Below are 15,681 nucleotides of genomic sequence, written 5' to 3'. Positions count from 1 at the left end.
GTGGTTATCTCCTACTTTACCCACCCACAATCTCTCTACGTCGCCTATCGATTTCCTTCACAATCCTTTAAGACTCCGTAAAATTTCTCCTTAACCTTTTCTAATCCAGGGAATGTAAGTATACTTTATGTAAACCCTCCTCAATTTACAGGCCTGTCTAAAACCAGGGTTGTTATCAATGTGTCCTTGTGTAAATGGAATCTGCCAGATGTTACAACGTAGCAGATATGTTTTCTATTGGTGAAATCCAAACTCGGAAGCTCTTGAGATGTGAGGCGTGTGGATGGGATGATCCTCTGCTCTAAATGGCGACAACTGATCAATTTTCATCAGGCACTGTGCCTGGTTCCCCACCAACCCCCACCCATGAGCTTCTCCAGTGTCTGCGCACTGGCATCAGTTAGGTGCCAGTCTCTGCTCAGTCATTTAGTTCACAACAGTCTCCACAGAACCGTGTTGTGCCCTCCTTTGTGACCCCCAAGTGATGATCGTTGGCCCAATGCTGACTATATTGCTCCCTGTTCCTGTACCCACTCCCCCAGCTGTACATTACCTCTAATTAGCTGGCACAGAGTGTGAGTGTTGGTGCACTGGGGTTGACAGGTCGTCCTTATCACATTGTGTAGCCTGGATATGTAAGAACACTGACTGAAAACCTTGCAACAATTTCCTGTCTTACTATTTCTTTGTAAAAGATGGCAGAGCTGAGAGAGTGATCTAGTTAAGCACGCAACTCATTTTGCTCTAAGAGTTTAGTTAATCTCTCCTTCCTTTTCCACTCCAGAGGCAGTGACTACATACATGAACATGTCTAAGCGAAAGAGAGACGGCTCTTAACATGCAGATGTGGTGGGTTAATTGGAGCTTGTTAACTGATCTACTATTGTATATGGATCTGCTGAGTGAGTGAGTCAATGTCTCCTTGCATTTAACACTGGCAGCAGCACCAACGCCCTCTGGCCCATGTGTTGACCCCGTTTCTGGGCATTATGATCGAGACAATTATTTTCTGCCCATATTAATTTTTCCTGTGTAATTTCAGTTAACCTGGTTAGATTATTTTCAGTGCTTTTTATACTTTTGTCTTTGCGACAGGTTTTGTCTATCTGAGCCTCTCTGATTAATATTAATAGATCTCACATTCTACCGAGAGAATGAATCGAATGGTGAGACTGTGTAGATTCATGGGGCTGAATTTTCTGTTTGTCCCGGCGTGCGTCCCGATGTCACCGCGCGTCATTCCGATCTTTCATTCGGCGGGAGTCCACTGCGCGCCTGTTGAACTGTCAAATGCCTGTTAAGGCCATTATTAAACTAATTAAACAATTTGACAGGGATACCTGTCCAACCTTAAGGGCCCAGGCGGCCTTAGCATTCATGGGCGGGATGAGGTTTCATCAAGGAATTATAAAATTAATAAATATTTATTAAACATTTGATAAACATGTCCCAGCCCATGTGACACTGTCACATGAGGGGACAGGTGTAAATGATTTTTAACTTATTTTATATTGAGGTCAGAACTCCCTGGTCAGAAAATAGTAAATATTGTGGCATTCTGTTCAACTGCTTGGGATTTTGATCATTATTTGAGTTCAATATGCCAACAACAATATCAATAACTTATATAGCACTTCTCATGAGCAAAGCGACCAAAGTTGAAACCTTTTTCTTCTAAAACACTCACTCAGTTTTACAGTTCGTTTTGACCGGCGAATTACAACAGAATAAACAGACTCATTCAAAACATTGTTCTATTTAATAGAGTTAGCTTATTTGTATGCACAATTACAGATTCAAAACAAATGAGGGAAATGAAAATTAATAAAATTTCAAACATTCTTTGTTATTCTACTCCCAGCAAGTTAATATTTCTAAAATATATAGCACCAGGATGCTCAGATATGTCACCAGTATTAGTCATACAATCACCCTAAAGTGGGTAGCTCATGTTGATTGCAGGTCTGCTTCCAACCCAATGTCAGGAAACTTCCTGTTGGCTGCAGGAAAGGTCTGTGGTGTTTCTAATCTCTTACACCCAACTTAACCCTTTGAGACTCACTGCCTTCCCCGGACGGGGGTTTCTCAGCTCCCATCAGGTAACTCTTTCGAGTTATCAACAGTCACAGATTGTAACTCTTTCGAGTACAATCACAGTTCTTGGTTTCCGGGAGTGGGACATGAACCCACAACCTTCTGATTCAAAGGCGAGGGTGCTATGAACTGAGCGGGTAGACCTGAGTTGTCTCACTGACAGGGCCATACTGCCCTATGAATTCCTGCTTAAAACACAATGTCCAACCATATGATGAGCTCTTTGTTAAGACCATAGGGTTTGAAACCACCCCAATTTGTCAGTCTTTCTCTAACTATCTTTCAGTAATTTCCCCATCACATAAAGTACAGTATTTGTTCATTTTCCCTCACACCATTTTCTATTCTGTCTTTTAATGCTTATTTCCAAGCAACGTACCCAGGAATGTTTGATATGAAATGAGAATTGTAAATCTAAGCTGTTTGAAAATGTATTGATATATTGAAGTACCTTGGAGTGCCACATACTGCATTCAAAGAAATTAAACAGTATTGCACTTTATGTCACATCAAATTGGAACTGTTATGCAATTTATATCAATACATTTTATGAATAAAGTTTATTTTTTGAAAACAAAAACAAAAAACAAAGTTTCTAATCTCTTACACCTATTTTTAAAGGGAGACCCGAGTTGTCTCACTGACAGGGCCATATTGCCCTATGAACCTTCTGCTGAAAACACAATGTCCAATCATATGATGAGCTCTTTGTTGTAACCATATGGTTTGAACCCACCCCAAATTTGTCTGTCTTTCTCTAACTATCTTTCAGTAACTTTCCTATCACATGAAGCCCCTTGCAATCCAGATAAATCTGTTCATAGATGTGGGCAAAAGTACACTCAGACCATCTCCAAGGTCTATCCCTGATTGATCCACATCCCAATGTCTCTCTTCACCATCATTATCTCTTCTTCCTGATAGCATTGTTTAGTTTCACAGTTCAGCAGGTTTATTTTTAAGCAGGCTGAGAACAAGCATTTGTCCCCTTACTACTCTTCAGTTTTTAATACATGCTGGTTAAAATGGTCAAGCTTCTGTACTCAGTTTGTTTAAAGGTTCCTTTTATGTCCGACACCATGCATTTCACAAGAGTGATTATCAAACAAGATTTGACACCGAGCTGCATAAGGAGAGATTGGGACAGGTGAGCAAAAAATTAGACGAAGTGGTAAGTTTTAAGGTGTCTCTTTCATGAGGAAGACAGGTAGCGAGGGAATTTCAAAGTTCAGGCTCCAGGTAGCTGAAGGCAGAGCAGTGAATGCTGGATTAACAGAAATCAGGAATGCTCAAGAGGCCAGAATTGGAGGAGCTCAGATATCGGGGAGGGTTGTAGAGCTGGAGGAGAAAGAGAGCGAGAGTGATGAGGCCAGGAAGGTGATGAAACATCTATAGTCGTCTGTGTATTTGATGACAGTGTGGGAAGGGATAATCCTGCTTCATTGGACACAGTATTGTGTGATTATTGTGTGATTATTTGTTATTATTTGTTATATATTGCTGTTTGTGGAAGTTTGCTGTGCTCATATTGGCAGCCATGTTTCCTAGAGTACGGCAGTAAATACACTTCAAAATTACTTCATCAGCTGTAAAGAACTTTGGCACTTCCTTAAATTGTGATAGGTGCTTTAGAAATGCAATCTCTTTCTTTGTTTCCTTGTTTAATCTAAGCTTGGTGCAAGTACTTTTAACTTTGTTCAGTAATCTGAAGAGTAACAAGGTCCGATTCTGTCCTGTTCATTATTTCTGATCATCTCACTCGATGCTGAGGTTTGTGAACACACAGGATACAGAACAGAGTCTTTCGCAACTCCTGACACTGAATGAAATATGTGAGCAGGAAAACTAGAAGACGGATTGGAAAGTCACAAAACTGTTGAAGCCTTTTAGAACCTTATCCCTGAGTTGATAAATTCTGCTGGTAAATGCTCCCAGCACTTTTCGGAGTGGGGAGTGTGTCTCAATGCACACAATGTACTCACTGGCTAGACTGAAGCTAAACGTCGCTTGAGTATTGTGTGGTTGGACTTTATCAGAGAGGTGTCAGTCCTTCCAGCTGTCAGAATAGGGAGCTTCATACTCAGTGTTGCCCCATTGTTTGACTCCCCATCACCTTGTCTATCTAAGTATGGGTAGTAGAGACATTAATATTGCGGGGAGTACAACAAGGATTAAAATGTTTCAATAATTTCATGCCAAACAGCTCAGGAATGACAATGGAATGATCTTTGGATCAGGCAGCAAGGGAGGGGTGAAAATGTTTCGAGAGAACACAAAACGGACAATAGCAAATTAGCGGCTTCACTGCTATTTCTACCCCAAAATCTAGACCAATAATATCTCCTTCTGTGACTTGGTGTCAAATTTTGTTTGATAATGCTGCAGTCAAGCGGCTTGGGAAGGAGAATGGTAAGGAAAAACGAGCTTGAGGACAGTATCGGAATTATTTCAAACTGGGCAATTCATATTCGGTTTGTTTTCTCGTTCTGCAAGGAATGAGATTTGTAACAGGATCCAGGAACCTGGTTAACCAGCCGTGTGAATTCTGAGATATAAAACAGTACAAGATGGGATCAGCCACACAGTTTAAACTCATCAGCAGAACTCCAAAATGGTAAAGCTCAAAAACATTGTCAGCAAATTTACATTCATACTCGAATATTGTTCGAATCATCAGGAGAATGTGATAAGGAGCAAAGCAAACCAGGAAAATGATGATGGATGCAGAAACCAATTTTTTTATTCTTAATTTCCTCTCTCCTTGAAGCCCACGGACGTTATGGACAACTGTCAGCACTTTATAGTAAGCGTAAAAGAATAAAATCAGTGGTAGGAAGAACCCAATAGAGAGCTTGTAAATATTTAAATATCTGTCTTCCGACTGCATAGGATAATGTTCGAAACACAAGGTGTCATTCTCATTGTCTTTGCTGAGAACCTGGGAGTGTATGTAAAAGCCGCAAGCAGGAATCTCCTTGATTCAGATGAGAACACTGATGAACACTGCAGCCTTCCTGGTGTGTAAGAATTTAAATTTCAGAGGGTAGGCCACAGCGAGTAAGCGATTAATGGAGATGAAGCAGAGGAAGCCAATGCTGATGTAGATATTCTGGTAGAGGAGCAGACCACTGAGTATGCAGAGTGTCCGGGAGAGGACCCAGTCATCGTGCTGCAGCATATACTGAACCCAGAAGGGCATGGAAATGAGATACAACAGGTCTCAGATGGTCAGATTACAGAGATAGACTCCCAGCTCGTTCCTCTGTCTGATCTGCAGGTAGCTGTGATACAGGGACAGGAGATTAGTCGGGAGTCCAATGATGAAGACAGCAATGTAGACTGTGGGAAACAGGATTTGGTGGATACTGTGGTCGATAGTACAGTTGGTCATCGTTCAACACAAAACTGGAACTTTTCATCAGGTAAGTATATTTCTCACGCTCCTCTGAGATGCAGCTTTTGTGATTTCAAACCATTTAATATTTTATATTTAATTCTTTTTTGCTGAAACTTGTCTCCCTAAGGTAAAAGCAGAGAGGTTATGAAACAATATAGTCATGGAACTTTAATGCACAGAAGGAGGCCATTTGGCCCGTTGTTTCAGCGTCAGCTCTCGAAAGGATCCATCCAACCTGTCCCATACACCTGCCCATTCCCTGATACTATTTCAATTTTTGAAACATATTTATATTTGTTACATTTCTGGTATTTTTGTGTTCAAGTCTTAGCCTTCTGCTGGGAGGTTTGATGCCTCACTGACAACCCTCTGAGTTAAAAATACTCTTAATGTCTCCATTAATGCAATTTTTCTATTATTCATTCTTGAATGTGGCTGTCGCTTACAAGGGCAGCATTTATTGCCCATCCCTAATTGTCAGTGAGAAGGTGGTGTTGAGCTGCTTTCTTGAACCGCTGCAGTCTACGTGGTGAAGGTACACCCATCAGTGCTGTTAGAGAGGGAGACCAGGATTTTGACAGTGGGGGAATGGCAATGTATTTCCAAATCAGGATGGTGACTGCATTGGAGGAGAATGTGCAGGTGGTGATGTTCGCATGTACCTGCTGCCCTGGCCCTTCTAGATCAGGCTTGTCCAACCCACTGCCCACAGCCCCAAACAGGCCTGACATGCCTCTCTATCAGGCCTGCAGACTCCCCCCTGATGTAAATACAGGTAAGTGGAAGTGACAGATCTGCAAGAAGCTACACCTAAAATCCCTGGCCATTTCTCTCCCGCGTCTGCTGCTGATTAGCTCACCAGAGCACTTCAGAGGAACAGTCTGTAATTGGAGCAGCAGTGACCAGTGTAAAGGTGAGTGCCCATGGTGAGCTCTCTCTCCATCTTTGTCTGCACTCTCTATCTCACCCGCCCACCCAGGCACTGCCCCTAAAGGAGCACAGTGGTCAAGATGGTGGAGCGGGCAGGGGAGGCCACAAGAAACAGCAGTTGTAGCAACAGTGCCCACCCAGCTCCCCCCCACCACCCCACCCGGGTCAGAAGGAGTCTCAGACAGGGCGGAATGAGAAAGTTCATTTTGGCACCTTCATAACTAGCCTAAGTTCCTCCTTAGCGACAAAATGTCCAAACCTCGCAGGCCTGGGGGTGTAGTGACTGAGTCTGTGAGTGTGTGTGCCTGCCTGCCTACATATGTGTGTATGAGAGAGAGTGAATGTGTGTGTGTGTGTTTGTGTGTGCGTGTGTGTGTGTAAGTGTATAAGAGGTCGAACCCTGAGACTGTGAGTGAGCTGGGCACAGACGCCTTTCTCGTCTTCCTCCTTCCTCCCCTAAAACCTATCAAAAAAGCCGGCCAGAAGAGGAGGAAACCCCAGGCTGAAAGGCACTGCATTTCCGACCCTGACTTTCGAATGGATCCTGCCACGGCCAGCTCAGAATTTGTGCCACCAGAGGCGAACACAAGGTCAGTGTTAGTTAAAATCAACTCCTTAGCTTGGCCCAGACCACTCCCCCTTCCCTGGTGACCAGCGCTTGGAGCCAAATCTCTCTCCTCCTGGCTCTGCTTCCGAAGCAAAGAAGGCAAAAAAGGTTTTATCAGTTAGCCTTGCTGCTTGGCACTTTGTAATGGTCTGTCTTATTAATTACTTCTTTTTAATTATCAATTTATTGCTTTGACATTGTCCTGTTTCTAAATTAACGTTCAACGTTGCGCCAAACCTCATTTTTCCAAAATTTGATCATTGGCCCCTTGAGTGAGAAAAAAATTGAAATCTGACCCCTCACGCGAAAAGGTCGGATACCCCTGTTCTAGGTGGTAAATGTCCGGCTTTGGGAGGTGTGAAGACATGTCAAGGTACAGTGCACCCTGTGGATGGTGCAAACTCCTGCCGCAAAGCACCAGTGGTGGATCGCTATGTTAATGAATAACATGCCAGATCAAATGGGCTGCATTTTTTTTATTCATTCAAGGGATGTGGGCTTCGCTGCCTGGGCCTATTGCCCATCCCTAACTGCCCCTTGAGAAGGTGGTGGTGAGCTGCCTTCTTGAACCGCTGCAGCCCATGTGGTGTAGGTAGACCCACAGTGCTGTTAGGGGGGAGTTCCAGGGTTTTGATCCAGCGGCAGTGCAGGAACGGCGATATATTTCCAAGTCAGGATGGTGAGTGACTTGGAGGGGAGCGTCCAGGTGGTGATGTTTCCATGTGTCTGCTGCCCTTGTCCTTCTAGATGGTAGCAGTCGTGGGTTTGGAAGGTGCTGTCTAAGGAGCCTTGGTGAGTTCTTGCAATGCATCTTGTAGATGGTACACACTGCTGCCACTGTGTGTCGGTGGTGGATGGAGTGAATGTTTGTGGGAGGGATGCGAATCAAGCGGGCTGCTTTGTCTTGGATGGTGTCGAGCTTCTTGAGTGTTGTGGGAGCTGCACTCATCCAGGCAAGGGGAGAGTATTCCATTACACTCCTGACATGTGCCTTGTAGATGGTGGGCAGGCTTTAGGGAATCAGGAGGTGAGTTACTTGCCACAGGATTCCTAGCCTCTGACCTGCTCTTATATCCAGGGTATTTATATGGCTAGTGTAAAGGAAATATATTTTTTTTTTCCCTTAGTATTACTGTGGGATACTTAAAGCAGGCTTATGGGGACTGTGGTGTGTGTGTGTGTGTGTGACTAATTTAATTAAACTAAAGATGGTCAGGCTGCAAGGTTTGAATCATCAAAGGTGTTAAAGTGTAAAAGCAGGCATTTTGAAATGGAGATGGGTGGGTTAAGATGATGAAGTCCCATTAGATGCGGTGTGAATGAAATTTGCATCTGTAAATAAGTTGAGAGGTTGTTTGATTTTCAAAGGGCCATGGTAAGATATTTTACAACTGGCAAAATTAATCAGGCAAACTTACTAAGTTTATTTTCCTGAAAGTGCTGGCCATAACAACAGCATTAAATATTTTTATATTCTGGGAAAAGGAACTTCCAAAGCAAGGGTGAAACAATGGGATTTATAGATCAAAAGGGAGAAAATATATTGAAAGAAAGATGGAAAGCTGTATGGGGTGGCCGTGTGAGATCTTGGAAAGATGGACTGTGTGAAACATACCTGTGAAAAACAACCTCTAACCACCCCAGAGAAGTGTTGGCTTGTTTCAGGGAGCAGGTTTTGTTAAAAGCCTTGGGATTCGAGTGTCGAGTGAGAGGGAGAGAGAAACCGTGAAATACCTCCATGATAGGAACAGTGGATGCCTTGAGGTAATATTACTAGATGTTTTATAGATTAAGAGTCTATTTGGATTGTTGACGAAAAGGGTGTTTATTTTGAAGTCTAGTTAAGTAGAAATATTTTTGGGAACTGTTATAAGGCTAAGTTTAACTATGTAACTGTAATCTTGTGTGTTTAACTTTTTATTTTCATTTGTTAATAAATGTTTTAATTTAATCTTTAAAATCTCCAAAGGTGGTATTGGGCTCTTTACTTCTGACTTCAATGCACAACACTTTCCATAAGAAATACAAATTGGTAAATTGTTGTGATAGCTTGGCCAGGTTTCCCTTTGGGATTTGGTCAGTCTAGCAAATACCCACTGCCATATCACAACACTAGTCCTGTTCAGTTTCTGCTCAATGGTAACCCCCAGGATGTTGAGAGGGGAGTATTCAGCAATGTTAATTGCCATTGCACGTCATGAGGCTATGGTTAATTTCTCTCTTGTCAGAGATTGTTATTGCCTAACACTTGTGTGACACAAATGTTACTTTCTATTTGTTAGCCCAAGCCTGGATATTGTCCAGATCTTGCTACATTTGGACATGGACTGTTTCAGTATCTGAGGAGTCACGAATGGTGCTGAACATTGTGTAATCACCAGCAAACATTGATTAAGCAGCTGAAGATGGTTGGGCCTAGGACACTAACCTGAGGAACTCCTGTTGTTATGTCCTGGAGCTGAGATGACTGGCCTCCAACAACCACAACAATCTTCCTTTGTGCTAGGTACTCAAACCAGTGGAGAGTTTTCCCCCTGAGTCTCATTGACTCCAGTTTTGCTAGGGCTTCTTGATGCCACACTTGATCAAATGCTGCCTTGATGTCAAGGGCAGTCACTCTCCCCTCACCTCGGCAGTTCAGCTCTTTTGTTGATGTTTGAACCAGGGCTTTTAATGAGGTCAGGAGCTGAGTGGCCCTGGCTGGACTCCAACTGAGCATTAGTGTGCAGGTTATTGCTAAGCAAGTACCACTTGATGGCGCTGTTGATGACCCCTTCCGTCACTTTACTGATGATCGAGAGTAGAGTGGGGGGGTGGTGTAAAGAAATTTTTTTTTTCCAATATTATTGTGGGATGCTGTGAAGCAGGTTTGTGGGGCTGTATTGTGTGTGCGTGTGTGTGTGTGAGTGAATAATTTAATTAGACTGAAGACAGTCAGACTGCAAGGATTAAATCATTAGATACATTTAAAGTGGTGATGAACGAGCTAAGATGGGCTACCTATAGATACAGCATAAATAGGAATCAGGAGATAAATGAGGAGTGAAATTTCATTATTGAATTTCAAAGAGAGAAGAAAGGAAGTTTTACAATTGGCAGCGATCATAGCTAATTAAATAATGCAAAGTAATTAAGTTTATTTTTCCCAAACATAGTGGCCATAAAGACAACATGAAAGATTTTTAGATTCTGAGAAAGATAACTATCAAAAGAAAGTTAAGTATAATGGGCAAAGATGAGAGGGGAAAAATATACTTAAGGAATGATTGAAAGTTGTGTGCTGTGCGAGCACAGTCCTGTGAAGGAAGCAGCTTCTAGCCACCACTGAGAAATATCTGGTTCTTCCAGAAAGCAAGGTTTTGTTACAAGCCTTGTATTTCCATTGTTGAGTGAGAGGGAGGGAGAAGCTTGTGAAATACCTCCCTTATAGCAAGTGTATGCCTTGAGGTAATATTACTGGATGTTGTATAGATTAAGAATCTATAGGGACTGTTGCCTAGAAAAGCGTGTTTATTTGTGAGCCTAGCTAAGTAGAAATCTTGTGGGAAATGTTATAAGACTAAATTTAAATGTGTATTGTGTGTGTGTGTGTGAGTGAATAATTTAATTAGACTGAAGACAGTCAGACTGCAAGGATTAAATCATTAGACACGTTTGAAGTGGTGATGTATGAGCTAAGATGGGATACCAATAGATACAGCATGAATAGGAATTAGGAGATAAATGAGGAGTGAATTTTAGTTATTGAATTTCAAAGAGGGAAGAAAGGAAGTTTTACAACTGGTAGAGATCATAGCTAAATAAATAATGCAAAGTTATTAAGTTTATTTTTCCCAAACATAGTGGCCATAAAGACAACATAAAAGATTTTTAGATTCTGAGAAAGATAACTTGCAAAAGAAAGTTAAGAACAATGGACAAAGATGAGAGGGGAAAAATATACTCAAGGAAAGATTGAAAGCTGTGTGCTGTGCGAGCTCAGTCCTGTGAAGGAAGCAGCTTCTAGCCACCCCTGAGAAATGTCTGGTTCTTTCAGAAAGCAAGGTTTTTTTTACAAGCCTTATATTTCCATTGTTGAGTAAGAGGGAGGGAGAAGCTTGTGAAATACCTCCCTTACAGCAAGTTTATGCCTTGAGGTAATATTACTGGATGTTGTACAGATTAAGTATCTATAGGGACTGTTGCCTAGAAAAGGGTTGTTTATTTGTGAGCCTAACTAAGTAGAAATCTTGTGTGAAATGTTATAAGACTAAATTTAACTGTGTAATTGTAATTTTGTGTGTTTAAATATTCTTTTCTTTTGTTAATAAATGTTTTAATATTTAAAATCCCCAAAAGTGGTAGTGGAATCTTTACTTCTGACATCAGTACACATACCTTCTCGTAATAAATGCAAATTGCAAAATTCTTGTGATAGCCTGACCAAGTTTCCCTTTGGGATTTGGTTAGCCCAGCAAATACCACCTGCCATATCATAATAGGCATTAATGGGATGGATTGGATTTGTCCTGCTTTGTGCGTACAGAATTTCCCTGGGTTATTTTCCACATTACCGGGTAAATGCCAGTGTTGTAGCTGCACTGAAACAGCTTGGCTAGGGATGTGGCAAGTTCTGGTGCACAAGTCTTAAGTTCTATTGCTGGAATATTGTCAGGTCCCATAGCCTTTGCAGTATCCAGTGCCTTCAGACATTTCTTGATATCAAGTGGAGTGAATCAAGTTGACCGAAGACTGGCATCTGTGATGCTGGGGACCTCTGGAGGAAGCCGAGATGGAGAATGTTGCAAATGCTTCTGCCTTATCTTTTGCACTAATGTGCTGGGCTCCCCCATCATTGAGGATGGGGATATTTGTGGAGCCTCCTCCTCCAGTGAGCTGTTTAATTATCCACTGCCATTCATGACTGTCCAGCTTAGATCTGATCTGTTGGTTCTATAATCTTAACTCCATCTATCATTTGCTATTTATGCTGTTTGGCACGTAAGTAGCCCTGTGTTGCAGCTTCACCAGGTTGCCATCTCATTTTTAGGTATGCCTGGTGTTGCACCTGGCATGCCCTCCTGCACTCTTCATTGAACCATGGTTGATCCCCATGGTGGTAATAGTAGAGTGGAGGATATGCTGGGCCATGAGCCTACAGGTTGTGTTTGAGTACAATTCTGCTGCTGATGGCCTACAGCGCCTCATGGTCACCCAGTCTTTAGTTGCTAGATTTATTAGAAATCTATCCCATTTATCATGGTGGTAGGGCCACATAACACGATGGAGGATATCCTCAATGTGAAGATGGGACTTTGTTTCCAGAAGGAATGTGTGGTACTCCAGCAACAATACCACTACACCATCACCTCCCCCATTGTCCATAGTTCTGGAATGCCCATGCCTTATCCCTCACCCTGCCCCATTGGCCTATTACCTCTGTCCTTGCCCATTTCTCTCAGCTCGTTCCCCCAAGATATCTAATTTAAAGTTCTAATCCTTGTCATTAAAGCTCTTCCAGGCCTCAACCCTCCCTTTCTCACCATCTTCCTGCAACGCAACCCTAGTGCTGACTGAACTCGCCGTTCCTCCGACTGTGACCTCTTGTGTACTCACACCACCACTGGGAGCTCTGCTTTCAGATGTGAAGCTCCTCAACTCTTTGAATTCCTTCCCTCAAACCCTCTGTCTGCCTTCATTGACTTTAATGGAGAGTAAAACCAGGTGAAATGTTAAACCAGGGTTGTACAAAACTCCACCCGGTCAATTTCCCGCTGGTTGGGTTAGGGGGAAACCGACGCCTCTGCAGTTTACTAACTTTTGTAAAGAAACTTTTTAAAAGTCACTCAAACATTATTTCTCCATTTACTTTGTCTTCTCTCTGTCCCTTTGTGCCCAACACTTGATTTCCTCCCCTGAGCTTCTCGAGATATAGAGAAAAAAATGGAACACCTACCTCTCCAAAATTGAGCGATTTGAACTTTGGGGAGGCTGCAAGACATCGACATTGGAAAGCAGGCACACATCCCCGTGTTCATTCTGCAATGTTCGCGATTTTAAGGTCAATTTGTGGAGCTGGCAAAAGGAAATTCCTCTTAACATTTCAGCACCTCAACCCCTGAGTGCAGGGGGATCCTGGGTTTTCCGCTGCAATCGACACAATGAGAAACAGACAGAAATTTTCAAGGACACCTGATTCATACCCTGCCCCCACCCCCTGACCGGTCAAGAACAGACTTGCCACCTGAAAACAAGGAGATGGACAAGAAAATACCTGTAGCAGGAATTTGAACGTGTTTCACATTAAGAATGTTGTTTTGGTGAACAGAATCGTTTTTGTATTTCACAATTAATAGAGCTTGCATCTTATTAAAAATGTAATACTTGGATTTTCAATCCAGGTCATCACTTCCCCCAAATATTCCTCAACTCACCTAAACTGTGGACATTGCCCCAGTTCATGGATCTCATGTCCCCTTATATTGCAAACTTTCAGTCAATACTTTTAAACATTTGATGCAGAATATTAAAATGGCTGCTGAAAATCCAGCTACTAGTACTGTTAGGAAGGGTGTTCCAGGATTTTGACCCAGCGACAGTGAAGGAACAGCGAAATATTTCCAAGTCAGGTTGTAAATGACTTTCAGGGGAACTTCCAGGTAGCGGTGTTCCCATCTATCTGCTGCCCTTGTCCTTCTAGATGGTAGTGGACGTGGGTTTGGAAGGTGTTGTCGAAGGAGCCTTGGTGAATTTCTGCAGTGCATCTTGTAGGTGGTACACACTGCTGTAACTGTGCGTCGGTGGTGGAGGGAGTGAACGTTTGTGGGTGTGGTGCCAATTAAGCTGACTGCTTTGTCCTGGATGGTGTCAAGCTTTTTGAGTGTTGTGGGAGCTGCACTCATCCAGGCAAGTGGGGAGTATTCCATCACATTCCTGACTTTTGCCATTAGATGGTGGACAAGCTTTGGGGAGTGAGGAGATGAGTTACTCATCGCAGGATTCCTAGCCTCTGACCTGCTCTTGTAGCCACAGTATTTATATGGCTAGTCCAGTTCAGTTTCTGGTCAATGGTAACACCCCAGGATGTTGATAGTAGGGGATTCAGTGATGGTAATGCCACTGAACATCAAGGGGCGATGGTTAGACTCTCTCTTGTTGGAGATGGTCATTGCCTGATACTTGTGTGGCACGTATGTCACCTGCCGCTTGTCAGCCCAAGCCTGGCTATTGTCCAGGATTAATACATTTGGACATGGACTGCATCAATATCTGAGGAGTTGCGAATGGTGCTGAACATTGTGTAATCATCAGCGAACATCCCCACTTCTGACCTTATAATGGAAGGAAGGTCGTTGATGAAACAGCTAAAGATGGTTGGGCCAAGGACACTACCCTGAGGAACTCCTGCAGTGATGTCCTGGAGCTGAGATGATTGACCTCCAACAACCACAACCATCTTCCTTTGTTCTAGGTATGACTCCAACCAGTGGAGAGTTTTCCCCCTGATTCCTATTGACTCCAGTTTTGCTAGGGCTCCTAGATGCTACATTCAGTCAACTTCAGCCTTGATGTCAAGGGATAAAAATAAACATTTTCTATGTTTATGCAGGAGTAGGCCATTTGGCCCTTCAAGCCTGCTCCGCCATTCATTATGATCATGGTCATCCTACTCAATAGCCTGCTCTCTCTTTCTCCCCATATCCTTTGATCCCTTTCACCTCAAGAGCTATATCTAACTCCTTCTTTAAAACATACAATGTTTTGGCTTCAACTACTTTCTGTGGTAACGAATTCCAGAGGCTCACCACTCTCTGGGTGAAGCAATATCTCCTCATCTCAGTCCTAAATGGTCTACCCCGTATCCTCAGACTGTGACCCCTTGTTTTGGACTCCCCCACCATCTGGAACATCCTTCCTGCATCTACCCTGTCTAGTCCTGTTAGAATTTTATAGGTTTCTTTGAGATCCCCCCTCATTCTTCTGAACTCCAACAAACATAATCCTAACCGACTCAATCTCTCCTCATATGTCAGTCCCGCCATCCTAAGAATCAGTTGGGCAAACCTTCGGGGCACTCCCCCTATAGCAAGTACACCTGTTTCCCAAGTGCTCAGCTATTAAATCTTTTCTAATGGACTCTAGAATATTCCCCACTACCGACGTCAGGCTGACTGGTCTATAATTCCCTGTTTTCGCTCTATCTTCCTTTTCAAATAGTGGGGTTACATTAGCTACCCTCCAATCTGTAGGAACTGTTCCAGAGTCTATAGAATCTCGGAAGATGACCACCAATGCATCCACTATTTCTAGGGCCACTTCCTTATGTACTCTGGGATATAGATTATCGGGCCCTGGGGATTTATTGGCCTTCAGTCCCATCAATTTCCCCAACACCATTTCCCTATTAATACTGATTTCTTTCATTTACTCCCTCTCACTAAACCCTGTGTTCCCCAACATTTCTGGTATGTTATTTGTGTCCTCCTTTGTGAAGACAGAACCAAAGTATGTATTTAGTTGGTTAGCCATTTCTTTGTTCCCCTTTATAAATTCCCCTGTTTCTGACTGTAAGGGACCTACATTTGTCTTCACCAATCTTTTTCTCTTCACATACCTGTAGAAACTTTTACAGTCAGTTTTTATGTTCCCCACAAGCTTACTCTAGTACTCTGTT

General features: G+C 42.8%; 1 pseudogene; it reads right to left on the bottom strand.

Annotated features, from left to right (window-relative positions):
- Positions 1-4,308: 4,308 nt before the first annotated feature.
- LOC144693445 (G-protein coupled receptor 68-like) lies at positions 4,309-5,609 on the bottom strand (annotated as a pseudogene).
- Positions 5,610-15,681: the final 10,072 nt, after the last annotated feature.

The sequence above is a fragment of the Cetorhinus maximus genome, chromosome 18 (genome assembly GCF_964194155.1).
Source record: "Cetorhinus maximus chromosome 18, sCetMax3.hap1.1, whole genome shotgun sequence".
Lineage (NCBI taxonomy): Eukaryota > Metazoa > Chordata > Chondrichthyes > Lamniformes > Cetorhinidae > Cetorhinus > Cetorhinus maximus.
The sequence above is the reverse complement of the archived record's forward strand: the minus strand, read 5'-3'. Positions and strand labels throughout refer to the sequence as shown.